General features: G+C 34.6%; 1 protein-coding gene across 3 annotated transcripts in view; it reads left to right on the forward strand.

Moving 5' to 3' along the window:
- Positions 1-25,000, forward strand: part of LOC145283668 (hydroxylysine kinase-like) — a 243,890-nt gene that overhangs the window by 170,040 nt on the left and 48,850 nt on the right. The gene's annotated exons all lie outside the window — the stretch shown is intronic.

Below are 25,000 nucleotides of genomic sequence, written 5' to 3' on the forward strand. Positions count from 1 at the left end.
CAGTTCGCAGAAAGAAACTTTGTTTATGGAATCTACATTCAGATTTAGCCACAAATAGAGAGTGTGGGATATTGTTGATAGTGGTTTTAGCTAGACGAGTGTTTTTAGTGAAAGTTTTGCAAAGGGGGCCATAGACTGGAGTTCAGACGAGCACTTGCCATGAAAATAACCATAGAGCAGAGACAGGTTAACAACGTCTCTTCTGTGGTAAAGAGGTTGCAAGGAAGAGAAAAAAGCACCACCTACCAGATTTCGAAACCGGTTTTGAATTCTGTCATGGCAGGATGAAGGATGCTCCGAGCAGCTCCTCCCCATATGACAACAATATTCCATCTGAGGAGGTACTTGGCTACTGGAGCGGTAGGATGATCCGACTATTTTCCGGCGCTCTTGGCAACAGCCTTGCTGTATATGCTCCATTTCAGATCAGGGGTGAAGGTCAGACCCAGAAGCTTGTCAAAACATGGCGTTTCCCAAAGACGAAAGCCATTCATTTCAATTAATGCCAGACGTGATGATGGAAAGAGAGAGAAGCTTGGTTTTTAGATACATTAAAATTATCCACTTCTCACCCCCCCCCATGCGACAAGTGATGAAGATCAAAAGAGACAGAATCTCCATCATTTCTGGCCTTTAAAGTGTTACCATAGATGGTAGTGTCGTTTGCAAAAAAGTCTTACGAATGATCTAAGAATGAGATTTGGGAGATCATTGATGTAAATCAGGAAGAGAGTTGGGCCCAGGATGTGATCCCAGGGACGCCAGTGTTGATACTTTGATTTTTGCCCATTAACCGCTACTCTTATAAACCTATCATAATAATATATACATATATATATGTGTGTGTGTGTGTGTGTGTGTGTATGTGTGTGTGTGTCATCTTTTTAAATCAACTATTTTGTTTAATTTCCTAATTGAAAAATATCACAACCCGAACAAAAGGGATTAAATCGAATTATTATTTTGTCAACGTTTTAAGAACATGTTGTAACTATCCACCCAACAAACTGGCTATTGAGAATCAAATATTTATATTTTAGAAAGGAACATATCAATGACAAAAAAATTATAAACTGGTTTACTCCAATATGCAGTTATATATTCTTCTCTCATTCATTTTTTTTTTAATCTATCATTAAACAAGGATCCAGGACGGGTGTTCTTAAGATGCTCTCATTTAATCAGTGCGTTTAATGATGAAACTGATATTTCAAACTTAAACGTCACAGATCAAGCAATTGTATTAACGCAGTACCTTAACCCCGTACCTTAACAATACCATGGCTGCTTTGTTTTGATTTTCATAACGGATATCTTTTTCAAACGTACGATATGCGATATTAACTGTTTAATTCGAAAATACTACAAACATGTGAATGTTATATAACACTAGACTACCCGTGACCCGTTGGGTCAGTATGTTATATTAGCTATGGAATTCATGTATGAGCGTAACGCTTGTAACGTAAATAAAATAAGTTTGTTTTTTGTTTTGTTTTTTGACATAACAGAAACATTTCTATGAAAGTATATTAAAATGAAAAATCACGGACGGATCACTCAAACATGGAAAAAAAAATCCTCCCTATTCGTGTAAAGTTACCTATTTTTCCGAATAATTACTCAAAAATCGAAAATTAAAGATAATTTTTCCTACGAATCGAACGTCGAGTAAAATCATTTAGCAGCAAAAACGCACATGAACTTACTGATGAGAAATATAAGAATGAAAAACCCATATTGGAATCCTTCAACCAAGTTACAGAAACTTAAAATCTAAAAAAAAAAATAATTAATAAAACCTTAATCAAAAAAATAAAACCTAAATAAATAAAATAAAATAAAATAAAACTTATATTGAAACAGATTAGTAAACGTGTCAACAAATTCACCGTTCTCACACAACTATTTTGTATCTAGAAATGTAAACAAAAAATAAAAAAGAAGGAAGGAAGGAAAAGGGACGGATAGAGTAGTAGTAGTAGTAGTAGTAGTAGTAGTAGTAGTAGTAGTAGTAGTAGTAGTAGCAGTAGTAGTAGTAGTAGTTTTGGCTTTACTACAATTGTTCTTATATTTGTCAACAGGTTAAAGTTGTTTAGTTGTAAGAAAACAGCAACAGTATAGTTGTAATAAAGAATAGTTGCAAAACACCCCCACTCTTCCCATGTTAAATAATAGTTTCGAAATAATAACGTTAATATTTCAGTGCGCATGTCAAAATCTGCAAAAGTAATGATTTGTGTTTATTTGTTTACGTTGTTATGGGTTAATGTTTATGCGCGCATATGCAACCAGATGTCGTAAACTGGAAAGTGGGTTACATCACTCGCTACAAGGTCATTTGAGTTTTATAATTATATAGATTTGTTTAAAATGTACTACCGATCTTTAGTTCGAGCCCAGGTAATGTGAACCAATGAATACAAAGTTTAGCACAGATAATTATTATTATTATTGTTATTATTATTATTATTATCATCATCATCATCATTATTATTATCATCTGTATATTAATACGATAGCGTGTGTGTTCTTTTGTGTATCAGACTTACATCCGGGTCGTTTAATTCTTATGTTCTTCTATTTCTTGTCATAAATAATTTTACCAAGAATTCTTCATAAGTTTTGGTTTCGGTTTTGACTATAGCTGATGGCACTTAAGTCATCTATTTTTTTATAAATAATTTTATCAAGAATTCTTGATAAGTTTTGGTTTCGGTTTCGATTATGGCTGAAGGAACTCAACTTTATAACATATAAAAATCGATAGAACATTAACTCTTTAATAATATATACGAAATCTGCAAGAATTAAAATATCATATTTAAGCGTACTTTACGACCGGGCTTTACCGGGTGTTCCTGCTAGCTTAGACAAATACTTTTGCAGTTTTAACAAAAACGCTAAAATAATATCAAACTACAATATATGAGAGTGTCTCCATTTACACTGAACATCTACAGAATGCCAACATCAATATGTTACATATGAATGAGTCCCCTGTGGAATTTCCACAAGTCCTGCTAGTTATTATTATTATTATTATTATTATTGTTGTTGTTGTTGTTGTTGTTGTTGTTGTTGTTGCTGCTGCTGCTGCTGCTGCTGCACGAGTTTTCCACATTTAATCAAACTATAATGCTTACGTTTTAGCGGTAGTCATGATGTAGGTGTGTCAGAATTTTGGGGAAATTTTTGACACCCCTAACACAAAACTGCGAATAAAATATTTAAAAAAAAAAACTCGTAGTTTCTCTTTTTAACGAGGGTTGTTTATTTTATACTTCCAAAATAAACTATTAAAGTTGTTTCAAATATAATAGAAATATTATTTTTTATTTTTTTAAAAACCAGTGTTTACAAATTGCCTGCGCGCGTTCATGCAGCCATTTTTTCTATGTAATGAAATCAATTTAATTTTACGAGTTAATTTTTTTTCAATTTTTCACTTGTAAGTCTATCAAAATTTTTCTATAGTTTCAATGTGAAATTTTATGATCTTTCCAATAAACTGAATATAATATTCTAGACAAGCTTTTTTATTATTCATCACCCTCATTTTGAAATGTCTATTCAAATGAAAATAATTAATCTTCTCACCTTAGAGTTATATATCACAAATTGAAGATAAAAGATCAATAAATAAAATAATCTAATTTAAAACAAAAAAACAATAGTTATTTGCATATGTACCAGTAAAGTCCAAATTTTTAAACCATTTTTAAACCACGTTGATTCTTTTGGGGATTTTTTTAAGTGAAACCTTATAATCTTGTTATATTGTCCAGAAAATTTCATACAATTACGACAATTTTTTCTATTTCATTCGAATATTTTTTTTTTTTTAGATATTTAAAAAAATTCACTCCATAAATAAGATATAAAATATATTAAATCAAAGACTCATGTATTTCTTAAAATAAAAAAAACGAAAATTCGCCGAGTGGTTTGCGTTTAATCGGCGAAAACTAACGAGTGAAATGTGATCATTTTGTACATACGGTAACCCATATCGACCAACCTTATTAACTTCAAATATCTAATTAATTACAAAGGGGAAATAAAGAGAGATATATTAAATGTTTGTTTCTTTATATAGTTACTATCGAGATTACTTTTGAAATGTATTTGATCTAATGTGTTGTTTACGTTTTGGAAATAACTATCTATGTCCCTTTGAGACATCCATATTTGACAACTTGCTTTAAAAAATCCTTTTATTTAAAACTTAGATGGAATATAAAATATAAATATGGACAAATTCTTATAAATGAAGAATGGAAGCACTCATTGCTTAGTATTTTTATAGGTAAGTGATTTTTTGGCGTTTATATATATTTATTAGATTTGGATTAAGTTTAAATTCGTTGAATTTCGTCAAATCCTTTTTCAAGAAAACAGATGAAAAAGAAAATATTGCATATTTTTCGATTAAACCTTTTATTATTTTAAAATTTGGTCTTTGCTCCTTTTATTGAAAAAAAAATAAGGATTAAAATTTCATTTTCATTTTGATATAAACTTCGAAACATAGAAAGTCTAATTAATCAAATGTTTATTCACTACTTTGTAATGGCGACTTCTGACACTGCTATGCACTCGACAACTGGGCATTGTAAAAGAATGTTTTTGTTACAAGTAAATAAATACATCTCTTTGCGTTTCTTAATGATTTAGTGAATCGTTATGAGTAGAGCAGGTGCAGTGCATGATGATGATGATGATGATGACGACTTATCCTAAAGGCTGTACGGCTGTACTGCTACTACCACTCTCGTCACTGAATCAGTGCTGCAGAAAAGAACTGAGCTGCCTGCAGTAGATGATGATATTTTTTTTCTAGAAGTGTTGGTATGTCGCCGGTTCTCTGGAATCCCAAAGAGAACCAGCTGTATTGTCACTGTCATTGCTGCGTTTTACTGGCGCTGTGGATAAGAACAGGACTGTCGCAGTGTTGTCATAGTTGTTAGGGATCGCAATGTCATCATTAAACTGTATATTTTTATAACAAAAAAAAATTGATAATAAATATTTAATAGATGTTCTAAACTTAATATTGTCTGTAAAATTCAAGGAAATTTGAGAAACCTGACATCTGAGGTTAAGTGGTTAATGACACTGATTGACAACCGAGTTTGAATTCAGTTCGATCCACAAGAGCATTTTCACTTAGGATGTTGGAAACCTTCACGTTGTCATTTCTGTAAGCATCCGATTTCTTCTTAGAAAGAATTCCAACTAGAAATATATCAGGAAAACGAATGCGACCAACAGAATCACCTGAATCAATAATAAAAGTAAAATCATCACCAAATAAACTATGAAGTAACATACCCACGACAACGTTGTTTAACCGAAATTCCGGAAGAGCAAATCTGTTGCATAGGAAAATATCGGCAATAAAATTCAGAATAAATTCATTCTGTTTATGAAACTAGTTTCGTCTAATTCACGCCCATATTGATTATTTTTTCTGCAGTTTTATCCTCGTGCTACCAGAACGGGCTGTCTGAAGATATCGGCGTCCTGACTTAAATGCACTAAACATTGATGTTATTATTTTTGTTTGTTTTCCTGTCACTTTGCAAAACTCAATCATGTTCTGCAAAAACAAAAACAACTTTTCTCTACAAAAAATAAGTAAATAAACCAAACCAAAAACCATGAATGAATATTTGAAAATATATAGAACTTTAAGCATAAAAAACTTTACCGAAATGACCGGGTTTGGCATTAAATAACTGGAAAAGAGTTGATAAGCCATAAAATAGAACAACCAAACTAAAGGAAACACCATGAGTAAATATTTGAAGACATAAAGAATACTTGAATCACAAAAAAAAAATACTTTTACCAAAATGATCGGATTCGGCATTAAATAACGAGAAAAGTGTTGATATGCCGTAAAACAAAACAACTATCGACAGTTTTGTTAATCATTTCTTTTAAATAATAAAAATGGTTACAAAGCTTAGATGTCCCTCAAAATCCGAGGTCCTGTATATGACCTTAAACTATATTCAGTGGTGAGGCCCCAGCTTGCGATCTTTGGGGGCCACCCTTTAATTGACATTGCTTTCCCATGTCCACTCTGACCCGGAGTGGTAGTACCTGTTACGGTCCCAACTATGGGTTAAATAGAAACCGACTTGAAACAACAAATATATTTTATTAAGAAAATTTTCTAAAATCTTTGAATTCGGCATTAAATAACCTGAAAAGGGTTGATATGCTGTAAAACAAAAACAGCCAAACGAAATCAACCATCAAAATCTGAAGAAATAAAAGAGCGATGAAAATTATATTTGAAAACAAGCAAATAGTAAACCCACGCGTATTTCAAACAAAACAACTACGAACCTCATCTAAAAGAACTCTGCCACTAATGGAAAAATGAATTTTGTAAAAAGAAAAAAAAAAAACAAGAACAATATCCTCGACAGTCATTAACAGTGCGCACAAAGGCCCTTGACTTTTGCCAATCATGGTTAGATATGCAGCTGGTTAGAGAGTTAGATTAGGATTAGGTTGCAAAAATGCAGAATATACACCACCGTAGAACGCATCGCGGAACAATAAACAACTATCGGTGTGAGTGTATTAGGACGCATAAATATTCGAAAAACTATTTTTATGCAAACATGGATGGATTACGTTATCTTGAGAATGTAATAATATTTCGTTTCCCTTACCACCCGCATTTTGCCTCTTGGGAGTGGCGGGGTATTTTTATAGAAATGCCTTTATACAAAATATCAAAACGCACACACCCTTCCCCTGTAAGCAAATTAAATGTTCCGACCTAATTCTCATATGTGACTTATAATTCAATAAAGTTAAAGTAAAGTTAGTATTTCATTTATTTTTCATTACATTTATGTGGCGAGATTAATTATTATGAATGCGACAGAAACGTCTTAGATATAAAATTTACGATTATCAAAATGTATATATATGACTGCATTTAAAATATTATGTTTGATTTATTGGCGACAAAATACTGGTTGAACTCTGAGGAGGAATTATTATTTGTAAATTGAACATGAAATTTGAAATAGATATGAATTCGCTTTTCAAGCAAAAGTACAAAAATCGGTTTCTTGGTTCAGTTTTAGGTAATCTATAATGATTGCAGGCATGGGAGAACGCAAGAAAAAATCTGTTTGGCCATTAAAAGTAATTTTATATTCTTGTTTTCGTTAAATATTATTAAATCCTATTATTATTAATTAATATTATTGGTAATTAGTATTATTATTAATAATTAATATTATTATTATTATTATTATTATTATTATTATTATTATTATTAAATATTATTAAACGTGAAATCATTTCGAGTTAAAATTCGAGTTTCATCGTTAAGTAAACACAACATCAGTTCAAACTTAGAGGCCATTTGTTTTGCTTTGGCTTCTTTCATATAACGGTGGCACGGTTCAAGCGCGATTTTCTCAATTTTAGATGCAAAACACTAATTTGGTTTTTAATGGAAATTATTCCTCGTTTATTTTTTCTTCTCTTCATCCGTTCAAGGCAAAACCTGAAATCTATTTAAATAAAAGCAAATGAGTGTTGATTTCATTGTCGTTTCGCAAACAAATAATAAATAATAAATAAAAGAATTTTAAATAAAGAGGATTATGACATTAGTTGTAACTATCATTGTGGCTTTGATGTCGACAATTGCCCTTTTGGGTTGAGAAGGCAAAAGTAAAATTATGTGAGTTATATCCCGTACCTTATTATGAGGAATTAATCTGACCAAGGACCGAGGGAGTTTCTTGGTGGTTCCCTTCTCTGATGTAGTGCCCTGTTCCGTGGGGATATCCGGTAATGTAGCTAGAGAGCCAGGGGGAGATGACCCTTATTATGTGGCTGAGTGGGTCTTGGAGTTGTCACATGCTATGGGGACGAGCCAGCTGAAATTGGCTTGCCTTGCGGAGCTGGCGCAGTTTTATGTTGGGAAGCAGAACCAGCTGGGTTCGGTTAGGGCCGTGAAAGAGGGCCAGGAGACGAGATGATTTGGCCCCTCTTCACTACTGGCGTGTATCGACAAAAGAACTGCCTGTTTTTTAATCTGACACGTCCGGAACCGTAAACTCATATCACGTATTGATGGAATTCAATCACAACCCCAGTTTTGTCCCATTTGTTTGAGTATGGTCCCATTTGATTTTCGATTCGGACGATAGCAGGAGAGGGGTGGTGTGTTGCGATACTGCAGCATGGTCTTCTGGACGGTGTCGGTGTTCAATGATCTCGTGTTTCACAGTTTTAACGCCAATCTCAGCTCTTGAATTACTGTGGGGAATATTACTGATGAGTGTTTGTGGTTCACTGTCCAAGCATTTAGGAAGCACTCAGTTTTTGAAGCGAGGAGTTCAGTGTCTCTGCTAGCCCATAGATTACAAATGTTCTGCGCAATGCCTTAATGAGTTCGTCTACTTCATCAGACGTATTCTCCACAATTGGCCAGTTGCTGTAGCGGTCCACACTTACGAGATAATCGTGGCCGTGGTATGTGAAGTAGTCAGCAACTATAGCTTGGAAGGGGTAGACTGGCTGGATTAGTGGGGTCGGTGGCATGCATGGTTGGGGGGGGCTATAAGATTACACTCAGAGCACATCTCTCGAAAGTTGCAAATGGCAGGGTTCATGACTGGCCAGAAGAAGGATGATTCGGCGCTAGAACACATTTGGTTAACACCTTAGTGGGCCGAGTGGAAAGACTCCAAGACTCTAGGCTGAAAGGATTTGGGGATGACTATGTGGTCGTGGTATCATACCACACTGTTGAAGCTGCTCAAATGATCACGGTCCTGGTAGAATGGTCGGACATCGGGTGGGGATCCTGTTTAGCTGGAGAGCCATTCTCCACTGTGTCGAGGAGCAGCACCATGAATGACAGTAGCAGTGCAGATGTCATCCCACCATATTGATTCAAGGAAGGTACCATCGTTGAAGTTATGGGAGCAGACCTCGTGGGTTGTTGGTTGCTCTGCATAGCAGATGGACTCGAGCATAGACTGAGGCAGCTGAGTGGTTTATAGAGCTGCTGCTGAGTTATCTGAGTTGGGCAGGGATAGTGTTTTTTTCTTTCTTTTTTTTTCTTCTTTGTTTGACAGTCGGTTGCCAGACAAGTTTGCCTGCGTCTGGCAAAAATCTCCACACCATGCTGTATCGTGTGCGTAATCAGGCTTTTCACTTCTTTGAAGGTGTTTTGCATTTCCTCAGTCCAGTCGAATTTCACATAGTGTTTTAGGGGTCTACGTTCTAACCTTCCAGAGGTTGAAATCCAATTACAGGAGACTAAACAAGACCTTTTTATTCCAAAGCGAAAATAGCATTGAACTATTTCCCTAGATAAGTTCGTAATTAAAGAATACTCTAAATTAACATCACAATCTGACCTCCAACATCGTCATGAGAATAAAATATGTGCCTATATTAAAGATCGCTTTCTATCTGGTAGGGAAATCTCTAGAGAAGATACCTAAATTACCATATAAGTGTTTATGGTTGCACTTGATCACCCCACTGCGTTCATATTTGCTCTATATCCCCCCTACAACAGCGGAGTAACAATCTTTAAAAGCATATTTGAGAAAATTGACCACATCTTATCTTCTCACCATTCTGCTACCATTCACGTCTGTAGAATGGTTAACCACCTTACGCAAGACAGATGACGAGGATGGGGAGGTTCTGTCACGATTTCTCCATTGTTTATAACCTCACAGATTGTCCACAAACTCACTCGTGTGCTCGACAGTGACGGTCAGTATGCAAGTCTCTTAGATCTTTTTCGCACAACTTGCCTTGGGCTATGTTTATCTTCCTTTCAGTCTCCACTGGGATCTTCCGACCACTCTGTTGCATAAGTTAAGATTAAAACGAAATGTAATAAGTCCTCAGACGTATCTCTCCTTCGTACAGTATATCGATACGTTATGGCTGACTGGTATAACTTCCGTACATTTATATCAGATCTGCCTCTGCGTTCCATGTTTAAAAAGAATATGCCCTCTATAGTATGAGACCTGACGGAATGATTAGTTGAAGGTATAGACTGCTTCATGCCCTCGAAAAAATTCCAGCAAAAACGTAACAGCCAGCCGTTGTTATCTCCAGAATATGCTGCTGCCAGTGCGCACAGAAATCACATTTTCCATTGCTTTCAACGTAATAGATGCACTGAGACTAAAGCCGCTTTAAAAACTGTCAATAACCAGTAAACAAAGAGTAATAAAGAACGCGAGAGTTGTATGCTCAATCCATTAAGTCCAAAGTGGCTGAACAGCAGCTTGGTTCCCACGAGTTTTGGCAAATAGCAAACAAGGTCCTGAACAGAAGCGTGTACTTTATCCCAACCATCATCAATGGACCTGAGGTAATCTCGTCAGCATCAGACAAAGCCAAACTCTTTGCCAAGAACTTTGGAGCGAATTCTATCCTATACAACCAATGCCGTCAACCAACCCGTATTTCTTTCTGTATCAGAAAATACGCTACGCGACATACAAATATTTGTTCATGATGTTGCCAAGCTAATCAAAATCCTTAATTCCTGTAAAGCAACTGGACCTGATAGCATTTCAATTATAGTACTGAAAATTGTTTTACCAGAATTAGCTCCCAAAGGTGTTTAAGCGTTGTCTTAAAAAGAATTGCTTCCCAGCACCCTGGCAAATCTCATCAGTATTCTCTGTATTTAAGAATTCGGGTGATCGGTCATCTCCATCTCATTACAGACCAATAAGTCTCCTGTGTGTCATTAGTAAGATGCTTGAATCCATGTTAAATAGAGAAGTAGTCAACCACCTCAGTAAAAAATAACCTCCTTAGTGACTTGCAATATGGTTTCCGTTCTGTTAGATCTAGAGCAGGTGGGTTAACGGTTATATCTCATAGGATTAGCGAATCTCTCGACAGAGGCTTCCTTTCTAAGGCAATTGCTCTTGACATATCAAAGACCTTTGATAGGGTATGACATAAAGGTCTAATTCACAAGATCTCCAGCTACGGTATAGCTGGAAATGTCTCCTCAGTAATTAAATAATTTCTCTCTGATAGGTTCATAAGAATAATGGTTGATGGGCAGAAATCAGAAGCTCACAGTATTAATGCTGAAGTCCCTCAGGGGTCTATCCTGGGCCCAACTCTCTTCCTGATCTACATCAATGGTCTCCCAAAACGCATACTTACATCATTCGTAGACTTTTATGCTGATGACACAACCATCTATGGCAACACATCAAAGGCCGTAAATGACCAAGTTCTCTCTGATTCTCTCTCTCTCTCCTCTGATCTTGATCACGTGGTATAATGGGGAAAGAGGTGACTGGTTAATTTTAATTCATCTAAAACCAAGCTTCTATCTTTACATCATCTATGCTCTGATACTCATCTGGCATTAATTGAAATGAATGACTCTCGTCTTGAGGAAACTGCATGTTTTGACCTTTACTCCTGATCTTAAATGGAATACGTACATCAAATCCCTTGCTGGAAACATGGTGGGATCCTACTACCGCTCCAGTAGATATATCACTGTTGATGCAATTTTCTACCTTTATACGAGCCAGGTACATCCAAGGATGGAGTACTGTGGCCACATCTGGGCAGGAGCTGCTAGAAAAACCTCATCCTGTCTTGACAGAATTCAAAATAGACTTTATAGCCTAGTGGAGGATACTCTTTTCTCTTCTGAGCAACCTATTTTCCACAGAAGAGACCTTACGAGCCTGTTTCTGTTTTATTGTTATTTTTATGGTAAGTGCTCGTCTATCTGAAACCACTATCAATAATTTCTCCAACTCTTTGTCTGTGCCTAAACCTAAACGTAGATTCCATGAACAAAGCTTCTTTCTTAGAACTGCACGCCCGTAGAACTCTTTCGTTTCTCTGCTTTCCAGCTGACTACAATATAATCGTATTCAAGCCCAACATAAACAAGTCCTTGGTGAGCCACTACGAAGGACTTATCCTGCCTTGACAGGATACTATACATGTAGTTTTGTTTGCATCCGATATGCGTGTTGTGAGGGAGCTAGATATCAAAACCCGACCTTATTCAAGGTAATAACGAACAAACCCCCCTCTCCCTCTCTTGCTTTCTCTCTCACACACACACACATTCTCTCTCTCACACATACACACATACACACGCACTTTCAATTCTATGAGAGACTCTGTTGGTCGTATCAGGTTCAAGTTTGAAATGGCATTTTCACCGCAAAGGAAACTAATTTAATGGATGTGTCTATAGAATATACCTTCTTAAAAACGTAAATGAATGATAATGAAAAAAATACTTGGACGAATACGACGTGACATACCAAACATTATTTACTTCATATCTAGCGTTATGCCATTCCTACAGCTACATACCTAGAAAACGGAGCTGTTAAACTTGACATAGTGATATGTGACAAAAATGCCGACGTGACTAGGTAGTTTTGTACGAAAAAGAGGTGCATATTTTCAGGGAGCTGGATATCCCTACATCAAAAACCTATCTTATTCAAGTAAATACCGAACAATCCATCATTCTACTGCTCGCTCGCTCTCTCTCTCTCTCTCTCTCTCTCTCTCTCTCTCTCTCTCTCTCTCTCTCTCTATCTATCTATCTATCTATCTATCTATCTATCTCTGACTCATGGCAAAATCCAGCGGTTGCAAGTGCTTTGATATCAAAGAAAAAGAGCTTGGTATTTGACCTAAATAATATTTCTTTTAGTATAAATAAATATTCTATTTAATATTTAACGGTGATAATTTTTTAAAGCAAATCTTGGTACGTGTGCAGGATTTAAACCAGACGTAACTAACTGTCCGCTCGGCTTTGCTCGGAACATGACGTCATGCGTTCGGATTTAACTGTAATCTGATGTAAGACGCCGATCAATGTGCTGCAAAGGAGCAGACGATCCTTGAGGAAAATATTGGAAGAAAAAAAAATCATTGAATTAAGTAAACAACCGTTCCTAATAATTGTATAAAAGATGGATATCTTCACCTTGGATTAACAGTCAGTTTCAAACGCCAGAAGCTTTTACACAGTTATCTTTTCGAGTTTATGTGGAGACAGAAATTTGGTAATAATCCTTTTGTCTCCACTTTAAACGATATATCGGAAAGCTACCCGGTTGGCGAAGTTTCTTCTACATCCGCTGTCTCTTCTCAAAACACTTTAACATTGTCTGATATGATCGTAGAAAAGCCTACCTAATCATAGGAAATATCCCGGCTGTCTTAATTTAATTTAATTTTTAAAAGTCGGGCCCCAGCCCCACAGGAAAAAATATTTTTTTTAAGAAAAGACAGTTTACTTTACCTTTGGTATGTGTGTGTGTGTGTGTGTGTGTGTGTGTGTGTGTGTGTGTGTGTGTGTGTGTGTGTGTGTGTGTGGTCACGAATAGGCTCCTATATGGTTGACTGTTTTAAAAAACTGCTTACATATAATGATAGAAGATGCATCGAAACACAGGAATGGGTATGTTTGATCTGGCAGAACGGTGGTTCATTAAAATTGTGGGGTCTGCGTTCGCGCCTAGTCCACAAAGTATGGAAATAAAAAATTTAAAAATTTAAAGAAAAGAACATTTACAAGTGTTTTTGATATAGATGTACATAATAATACTTTGATAAGTATGTTTTAACTTAAATAGGGATGTTATAATAAAATTGTGGAGTCTGCGTTCGCGCCTGACCTCCATAGAATGGAAATATGTCACAAAGTTCAACAAGGTTTTTTAATATAGATCCACAGAATATTGTGATAAGTGTTTCAGTGTGATCAGGTATGGTATAATAAATTATGGGATTTATCTATTTAATTTTTACTTTCATCATATTTTGCTTTGGTTTTGATACCCCCAAATTCGAAGCTATCTCTTTTCAACCCTTCCTTTTCATAACCTATCATACTTTCATAAATCAGAGTCCATTTTCTGTAGGCTGTTTTTGAACCCAGTCAACGACTGGTACTTTTACTAGTATAATATAAAGCTGAACGTGTGTGTGTGTGTGTGTGTGTGTGTGTGTGGTCACGAATAGGCTCCTATATGGTTGACTTTTTTAAAAAAAACTGATTACATATAATGATAGAAGATGTATCGAGGATCAGGAATGGGTATGTTTGATCTGGCCGAACGCTGGTTCATTAAAACTGTGGGGTCTGCGTTCGCGCCTGGCCCCCAAAGTATGGAAATAAAAAATGAAATAAAAAACGTTTACAAGGGGTTTTGTTATAGATGTACATAAGAATACTTTGATAAGTATGTTTCGACTTAAATAGGGATGGTATAATAAAATTGTGGGTCTGCGTTTGCGCCTGTACTCCATAGAAATATGCCACAAACTTTAACAAAGACTTTTCATATCTATTTGCGTAAGTATACTTTGATAATTATGTTTCAGTTTGAAGAAATATGGTATAATAAAATTATTGCGCGTTCGTTCGCGCCTGACCTCCATAGAATGTAAATATGTCACAAAGTTTAACAAGGTTTTTTTAAAAGGGGTGAGGGTCCAAAATAACACCTTAACTTTAATCTTAATTAACGTTAGCTTTTATTTATTTTTTTGAGTTGAATTATATTGTGTCGAATAAATTCACCTCATAAATTCACGTTCTTATTAAAGTGAAAGCCAAAAAAAAAGTCGTAACTTTAGACAATTCTCGACACAAATTTTGCATAACTCTGTTTTTTCCTTTTCTACTTGCACGTGGCACTCTTTCGAAAATAGATAAATAGATAAATAATAAAAAATAAGAACGTTACTTGTTATCGTGTCAAAAGAAGGGAAAAAATCCTGCTCACGTGATTACGTGTCTTTTAAAAACATTTACATAACCTTTTTATTTTTATTTATATATCTGTTTAAGCTTTTTTTGTTAGTGTACTAGAAGGAATTCAGTTGATTACAACCCTTTCTGCGTGTTCTTTACATTATAATAGTACAACCCTGAATCCGACGGCGCAACACTACACCGTTCAATACTGTAAAACTGAAACGAAACTGTTCTGCTTGAAAAGGGCGCCATTTTCTTCTTATTTATATTTATATCGATCTTTTGCTTTTAAAAAATTAAAGTAATTACCTGTTTACTTTTTTAATATCCCATTTTGCTGTTTCGAATTTTTTTTTTACTAAAGTAAGTAAAGCTTTATTATTTTTCCAAACTGTTTTTGTGTCTTTGTTTTTCGATATTTCATCGGTATTATTTAGTAAGAGTGTTTAGCAGAAAAGCCAACAAACGACTACCCGAAAAAATAAATATACAAGAAATAAATGTCACCATAGTCAATAAAAGTTCAGTCATGTTTTTTTTTTGTTTTGAAATAGTTTTTAATGCTCTTTACTTGAAATAATTTCAGCGAACCGAAATTAAAACGAAATTTGAGGCGATAACTACTTAAATGAATTATTATATAAATTACACATATCATAATAGAATATTCCTCAAGCACAAAATAACGGAAAACATTAAAATATGTTTATAAATATTCCTTACGTTGACGGAATGACGGAACTCTCTTATATTGTTAACAGAATGCTCAGGTACCCCTCCTTCAAATTGAAAACGGGTTCTCCATTTCAAAGTCGCTGCCATTTTGATTTTTTTAAACTGGTTCGTGAATTACAAAAAACATTTTTTTTTATAAACTACTTAAAAATACAAACCAATAAACTTTTCTGTCATAAAAGTAACTTTTATTGACTATGGTAACATTTATTTCTTGTATATATATATATATATATATATATATATATATATATATATATATATATATATATATATATATATAACATTTTCTCTTTGTAAGGAAACATTTTGTTGGTCACTCTTGGCTACAAATGGAAACAAAGTTGATATAAAAATATATTTTCGCGAAAATTATCTTTACTTTCATCATATTTTGCTTAGGGTAAAATTTTTGAGTATCAAAACCTATCATACTTTCATCAATCACAGTCCATTTTCTGTAGGCTGTTTTTGAACCCAGTCAATGACGGGTACTTCTGCTAGTATGTATATATATATATATATATATGTGTGTGTGTGTGTGTGTGTGTGTGTGTGTGTGTGTGTGTGTGTGTGACAAAAGTCTATATTCCAAATTTCATGATATTGACCATGTTACAATTTAGTCCTTTTATTTAGTTAACACTTAAAATTCTTGACAGTATCTGTTTCGTATCACAAAATTAATCACTTAATTATTATATCAATCAGTGAATCTATTTTCCCTTAACTCACCAAGGAAATAGCAAGAATCAATCCACCAACAGGAAATAAAATGCGTTTGAACATAATTTAAAAATCTGAAAATTGGAGAGGAGCTGCATGATTTCCTTACATTACGCCATTTTTTATTTAGAAAAACAGTCACTAAGACACACATATTCATATTAACAAATTCCATTAATGTAGGTATATTCTGCCAGAAATGTTGTATTAATTAATTTGTAAATTTATTATTTATTATTATTTAAATATATTTACCTAAATGATATCCCAACTTCCTCAAAACTCGTTCCTATGCTACAAAAGGGGTTACAAAATGCAACAAACCGCGATGTGTAGTATGTGACATAATAATAGAAGGAAACACATACACATTCAAAAACCCAACACAAACATTCAAAATAAAAAAGCATCTAAATTGCACCTCCAGAAATGTAGTTTATGAACTAAGATACACAGCATGCAACAAATCCTACATAGGCGCCACCAAAAATTTCAGCAATAGAGTGGCTTTACATAAGAGCAACATCAAACTTGCAGATAACAGACACCTCTATGTTTCAAAACACGTACACACATGCAGTGGAAATAGCTTCAAGATAATGCCAATCTTCAAAACAGACAATTATTTCTATTTATTTACACAGGAAAAAAAATTCATAACAAGATTCACTCCCGAACTAAACAGAGCTTAATATCAACACACAAAAACATGAAATGCAAGGCACACTCGCATTCACGTACATATACATATACGCACACACACATAAATCAGAAACAACACATTAAAACACACACACGCATACAACCACACACAGACATAACACCTCTGTCTCTAATACAACACATTGAACAATACCAACCCTTCTTAACCTCGAAACCAACAACACTAGGAAACACCTGGAACCATAGTGTAATATCTGTTCCAACACCTCGCCTCCCCCCTCAGTCAGTAGAGGAGAAATCCTTCATGACTGAGATAACTATCATCCCTTCTATCATCACTCCTCCCATGCCTATACCCCTCCAAGTGGCCCCTCTCCTCTGGGGAAGAGATCTTCCCCACACTAAGAACCGATCCTGGGTCTGCCCATACCCACATGGGGAGACAAATAAATAGAAACATTAAAAAATCCCCTACGTATATGTATTAATACACCTCTTTACCTAAACAAACATAATATTAAGAATACCCGAACAGTCTAAAACTGCAACGAAAAATCACAATACTAAAATCTAAGAATCCAAAAATAAATATGAAAATTGAATGAAAACACCCCTATGTCAGACGAGCTGCCCCCCTCCTACCACACACACATTAGTAACAAGCTTGAATCACAGTTACCTTCCTAGGGAAGCAAATAACTTTATAATACTATAAAACAGAACATAAATTCTTCAAACCAATAAAAGAAAACACACACACACACACGAGCACAATCATACCCTATGCACACAGTTGACCAAGTACCAACGACCCCTTCACCCCCCACTAAAGTAAGAGTAATAAAGGAAAAAAATGAGAAAAAACAAAGAAAGATAAACAGAAACACAAGCAGAGAGAGAGATAGAGATAGAGATAGAGAGAGAGAGAGAGAGAGAGAGAGAGAGAGAGAGAGAGAGAGAGAAACATAAGACATCAGTCCAGCCCAATGAACCAGTAATAAAAATTGGGCATACGAATGAAAAGTAGAATTGTGTACACATGTTTCCACCTCTCGGAACATTTCAAATGAGCTACGAAAATGTTCTTTTCATTTTTAACACGTCTTGAGTATATTCTAATCATTTTAAATACTTTCTGAAGGGGACGCTTCACATAACGTCTGAAACGCGTTAAAAACAATTTCAATGATTTAAAAACATTATTACAATGATCTAAACATAATTTACAATGAAAAACCAAAACACGGAATAATAAAATAATGTTAAAAAATACACATTGTTGGTGATCACCCCCTTATTTAAATATATATATATATATATATATATATATATATATATATATCTTTTGTGTATACATATACAATGCTATAAAGAGATATAATATTTTGTATATCGATTGTCAGTATTTACTTCAACGGTGGCCAATACTTGAATAGAGCCAGATAGTATGTTACATTTATGGCAATTAAGCACCACGGACGATTCTGTGTGTCCTCCCCATAGCCGGACAATTCCGTACATGGACAAAACGTGGAAACCTCTGTGTAGTATAAATGCAATAAATATATTTTCATAACACACATGCACACACACATACATACACACACATAAATATATATACACATACACACATATATGTGTGTGTGTATGTATATATATATATATATATATATAATTCTTTATTACTTTTTCTTTATTTTTCTTCTTGTTTGAGGTGTGGGATGTATTGGTGATTGATCATATAAGTGTTTCTATGTTCGTGTACGGGGAAAGGTATGCGAGTGCGTGTGTGTGTGTTAGTTTCCTTGTATTGGCATGTGAAATGTGAGTTCTGTCTTATAGTTCGAATAAGCTTTGATTAGTATTCGTTTGTTTCGGTTGTCATTCAATTTTGATTTATATTTTAATTTTTTTCTATTGTGATTTTCGTTTTAGTCTTAGTCTGTTGGAATATTCATAATTTTTATAATTTGATATTACGTTTGTTTATATTTGTTTATATATAAGAGCGATATTTATGAATAAACATTGGGTATTTCTTATTGTTCCTATTTATTTGTCTCCCCACATGGGCAGAGTAAGACAGAGTCGGGTTATAGTGTGGGGAAAATCCTGTCCCCCAAAAGAGGGATCTCTAGATAGGCACAATAATAAGAATAAGAATTACTTCAGTCACGGAGGATTATATACTGACTGAGGATAGAAGAGGCGGAGTGCCGTATCAAGACAGATACTACACTGTGATTCTGGGTATTTTTTAGTGTTGTTGGTCTCGTAGTAGAGTAAAACTGGTATTGTTCAGTGTGTTACATTAGAGATGGGGGAATTTTGTGTCTGTGTGTGTGGCCGTACATGTGCGGTTCTAATTTATGTGTGAAGATGTATACATGCATATGTGCATGTGTGCGAGTGTGTGTTTGCATTTCGTTTGTTTGTATGTCGATATATAGCTCTGTTCAATTCGGGAGTGAATTGTTTGTTTGGAAGATTGGCATTATTTTGAACTTATTTCCACTGCATGTATGTACGTGTTTTCTGCATTTTTTATGTTGCTCTTATATAAGGCCACTATATTACTGAGATTTTTGGTGACGCCTATATAAGATTTGTTGCATGCTGTGCATCTTAGTGCATACACTACATTTGTAGAAGTGTGGTTTAGTTTTTCTTATTTTCAATGTTTGTGTTGAGTTTTTGAATGTGTATGTGTTTCCTTCTATATTATGTCACAAACTCCACATCGCTGTCTGTTGCATTTTATAACCCCCTTTTGTAGATTGTTGATTGAGTTTGGAGAAAGTAGGGATGTGTTTTAAGTTTTGAGGAGGGCGTTTGTTTTTTATTATTTTTGTTGTTTTAAGTATGTTGTTTAGTTTATCGTTCTGGCTGAGAAGGATAAGTTTTTTTTGTTAACTCTATAAATAGTTCTGGGTTGTTTGTGTTGTGTGTAGAGACTATGCAAGAATTTGTTCTTTGTTGTGCTTTTGGAGATTTCTTAGTTGGTCTACTGGAATTTCTCATGCTAGTTCGATACCATTACGTACTAGTAGCGGTAGGTATCCTTTTTTCTGCAGGGTTATTTGCAGTTCATTTAGTCGAGTCGAACGGAGGTGTTTCTCTTTGACTATGGTACAGACGATGCGTGCTAGGGAGTAGGGTATAGATTTTAGACAGTTTTTTTTTTTTGGTGGGGTAGCTTTTGAAGTGAAGATATTGTTGGGTGTCTGTGGGTTTGTGGTAAATGTCTGTGATTATGGTTTTGTTTTTGCTTTTTACTAGAATAGAAAAGGTAGTTTTGTGGGGCTTTGTTCTAGAGTGAAGCTGATTTTGGGGTGTAGATTTTGGAGTATAGTGTGGAGCTTTTTGATGTCCTTCCATGTAGTTTTTCATAGGATAAAGCAATCGTCCAGGTATCTCTTTCAAGATTTTATGAAGAGTATCTTAGCATTGTGTTCGTGTTTCTGCTCTATCCTTTCAAGTAGGCTAGAGTAAGAATGGCATACGTTGGGGCCATTTTTGTACCCATTGCTGTGCCTAGTATTTGGATGTAGTTATCATTTTCAAATTCAAAGGAATTGTTGTTGAGGATTATATCTATGCTGTCAATCACGAATGCTTGTGTGTGTTTATCGATCCAGTATGAGATGGCTTCTTTCCCTAGGTTGTAGTGTATATTGCTGTATAGGATGCTAACGTCGAATGTAGCTAGTATTATTCCATGGTCTACTGTTTGTGATGGGGAACTAAGGAAGTGGATGTCGTCTCTTATGTAGCTTTTGACTAGATTGGTCAAGAGCTGTAATAGTATGTCTATTAAGTTGCTAAGTCTGCTTGTTGGGCATGATGGTCCTGCTGGTCCTGCTATTATAGGTCTGAATGTGAGGTCATTGGGGTTTGTGTTGCTGACTATTCTGAGTTGTGTATGTTAATAGCGTGTCTCATCTCGTTAGATTTGTGTATTTTGGGTAGTTGTAGAAGATGTTTTCTTTTGTTGTGAAGTTTGTGCGGAAGCCTATTTTCTTTTTAGTCAATGTTCTATTGTATGTTGTGCAAAGTTTGTGATTTTAGATATGGTTGTGTTGTCTATGTTAGAGCTAATTGGTTTGTAATAGTTTTCGTTCCCTAGTTATTGTGTGTGTGTGTGTGTGTGTGTGTGTGTGCTAGCGGGGAGGGGGCTTGTAGTGTTGACATTTTGACATTATGTCAAAAAAATGAATCGTATAAAACACGCTTAAATATGATATTTTAATTCATTCAGATTTCGAATATATCATTATAGCCATGATTTCAAAAGTTAAACGAAAATTATGTGGGTGCCATCAGTATGAAACGAAACCGAAACTGTAGCATTCAAAGCTGGTGAAGTTACCACTGTACCAACATTCCACGCATATGAACTGAGTAAAAGTGAAATATTAAAAATAAACTAAGATGAATGTACAAAAGGTATAACGATTTTTTCAATTTGGACCCATTTTTGATTCCTTAAAATTTATTTTACCGGCTAAAGAGCCATAAAAGAACGGTTTATAAAAAAAATCAATCATTTTACGACTCAAGTGCCGCTCTGCGATTTTTAGTTTCGGAAAAGATAGAGTTTGAAAATATGGCGATAGACAGACAGACAGACATATAGTTTTTTTTATATATTAGAAGATATGTAATGAACTTTAAGACAAAATAAAGTAAATATAGGTATATATGAATATACTAACGAGCAGTTTGTAGGCTTTGCATCGCGCGGAGCTGCTGATTTCTGTCGGTCTCTGAAAAAAAGATAGTTTTTTTAGCCGAACCTGAAAGTACTGGCTTATATGTTTGATTGGCAAGGCTGTTGTTCTGGTTGTAATTTTGTTGATTCTTAAGAAAGCGAGGACCATGTTCATTTTACGAAATAAAGTGTTGTTACTAGGCACGACTAAAACGGACGGAGGGAGTATTTTTTATGGAGTATATCTTTAAAAAAAATCTACCAAAAACAAAATAATTATTCAATCAATGCGAAATTTTCACAGATTATTAAGTGAAGAATGAACTTTATATTGGTATACTTTTTCATAATCGATATATATATATATATATCATCTTTTTTTGCTTGTGGTTATCAATAATCAGCCGAAACTGAATAAAACATATTGTATTGTTGAGCGGGTGAGAATTGTAGATAAAACAAACAAACAAAAAACAACTGTGCACGTATCAGATTTTAGGGTTGAAAATCCAAATTTTGAATGTGTCATCTTTTGTGTTTTGAAGTGTGAAATTCGTTGAATATATTAATAATAATTATTATCTTTCAGATTAACAAAAAAAGTTTTTTTCATTATTTTGACGAAAAACACTACTTCTAAATCGTTGAAAAATAAATTAATAATTTTCTTTTAGTGAGCCCAATATTGCTAATATGCCATTAAATAGGAAATGCTTTGAAAAATCAGTACCAAAAAATTTAAAAAAATCGATAAATAACTACGCATTTTTGCTAAAAATATGATAATTCTTTTAGGCAATTTGTTCTTACGTGAAATTGTTTCACCTATGGTAGACCATAAGGGATGCATACAGTTGTTCGTATTGACAAACAGTTGTTATCTCCCCCTTTTTATTTTTTAGCTGTGACTTGAACTTGACTTAGTTTTAAGTACAGGGGACTTCCATCTACCACACTCTCTCGTCCAGAAACACTTGGTCCTGATGGCAAGACAGGGTCAAGACGACCAAGCGTGATACTACATGTAGGAGTTGTCTCCAACATATACGACGCCTAGCATTCTCAAAATGGTCATCGTTAATTAACTTTATGATTCTTCAATTAATCGTCAAAATAAACGTTAAAAACACATGGAAATTTACAGGACTAAATGGACTTACTTTGTCTTGTAAAGGCTACCGTAGTTTCTTCCAAACTATCATTAAATTTAGAATTTCTTAATTTTGTCACGTGAAATCCATAGAGTGAGATCAAAGATGTAATTATTTGAAATTCAGATACTTATGTTATATTTTTGCATAATCTTATAGCAAATCACTCTAAATCTAATTTAGACAAAAAAAATTAATTGGTTCAAAAACCTTTTAAAAATAATCAAATGTTTTATCTATCGAAACAAAAGTAGCGGTGAAAGGTGTTTTTTTTTTTCTTTTCTTTTGTTTTTTGTTTTTGTTGTCTTTTTTGTTTGTTTGTTTGATTTTTGGAAAATTTTAAAATTAAAATTCTATTAAAAATAGTAAAAAAACAAAAAAAGGTTTTATATTATTCTGCTTTTCTTAGAATAATGGATTCTAATAGATTTTAATTTGTCTTTTAAAAAAATGTTTATCTTTCCATTCTTTTGACCGTGCCGAGTTGTTATTATATAAAAACTCCAAATTTGACATAGTCTCTGGTATATTTGGAAATATACAATATTTCAAATGACAGAGTTGTATTTAAATAACAGTGGATCATTTTTTTTTTGTCACGTTCACCCCTTACAAGGCATATCGCCACTTGGCGTAAGGGGTTACTATTTGGGACCATGCCTAAGAAAGATTAACAAGATTTTGGTTTACATTAGATTTAAGCTTCCGCATATCAGTACAGTCAAAGAAGCAGTTAACAGGAAGGGAATTCCAAAGTCTAGCTGTTCAAGTGATTAAGTGAGTAGAAAGTTTTCTGGCATTTCGGGACTCAACAGTGAAGAGGTGAGACTTTGTTGCTAAGCGGGTTAGTCAGTGGTATGTACGTCGAGGGGTCACAAGTGCAAGAAATTCATCAGAGCACATTCCCTTAATGTATTTGTAAAACAAGTACAGAGATACAATATTCCAGCGATGGGACAGAGGTTGGAGCTTAGTTGACAAAGTGGGACCTATTAGATTGGAGACTTTTTTTGACTCTATCCAAGAGGGGGAGGGCTAGTGGTAAATGCACCAGCTCAGATGTGGAAACAATACTCCATGCATGAGCGAATGGTGGCCTTGTAGAGGTACAAGACACTCTCAGGTGTGAGTAGTCTTCAAGTTCGATAGAGAGAACCCGCCATCTTTGGAGCAGCGCTCAATATCCTCAATGTATTTGTTCCAGTTCATGTTAACCGTGAATGTTAGATCGAGGAGTTTGAAGGAAGAATTCTCTGGTAGGGTGCTATTTGTCATGGATATTGGTGGTTGGAGAGGAGTCTTGTAATTGTTAAAAGAGAGCAGTTTAGTCCTTTTTTTACATGGGTATCACCACTTATCAATGCCTTCAGGCCACTCGAGAGTAAGGGTTAAAGAGTGTACAGTAGAAATTGGACAATATATAGTAATTGTCAGTAATGTAAATTTGGTAAATTTGCTAACTTATATGGAACGGCTCATCAAAAACTTGTTTACGTTAGTCTTGAAAAAAAACATATTGTAATCAGCTGGAAAGCAGAAAACGGAAGACAATTCCATAGGCGTGTAGTTCTTATAAAGAAGCTTTGCTCATGGAATCTACGTTTAGGTTTAGGTACAGATAAAGAGTGGGGGAAATTATTGATAGTGATTTCTGCTAGACGGGTGTTTCTTGTGAAAGTTTAGCATTAAATGTTACCATCCATTTGCGGCCCTATTCCACTACTGTTATTTTCTAACGATTCTGCCATTGTCTTAGATTTATGTTCACCCATTCTTCCCTCGTGCGTATTATATGGCGTTGTATCATTAGCAAATATATCCATCTTGGACACGATATTATCAGGGAGGTCGTTTATGAACCTCAGGAATAATAACGGTCCAAAGATCGATCCCTGAACTACTTCCGCTTTAATGTTATATGCTTGGATGTACGCCCATCAATGACAACCTGAATGGTACTATTGTCTAAGAAAGATCAAATTATATTTAGAATACGTCTAGTTATACCATGCGATTTAATTTTGATACGATTTTGATAGTAACATGTGTGATAAATAAATAAAAAAATCGTATTCATTCATTAATATTACTGCTGATTAATATTTAATGTCAGTCTCTATTGAACGTAATATTTTTTTTAAGATTGGAGTCATCACTTATCAAGGCCCGGAAGCAAGTCGAGGATAAGGGTTATTTTAATGTATAGTAGTCAAT

Source organism: Euprymna scolopes, chromosome 8 (assembly GCF_053919585.1).
Source record: "Euprymna scolopes isolate OS-2025 chromosome 8, ASM5391958v1, whole genome shotgun sequence".
Lineage (NCBI taxonomy): Eukaryota > Metazoa > Mollusca > Cephalopoda > Sepiida > Sepiolidae > Euprymna > Euprymna scolopes.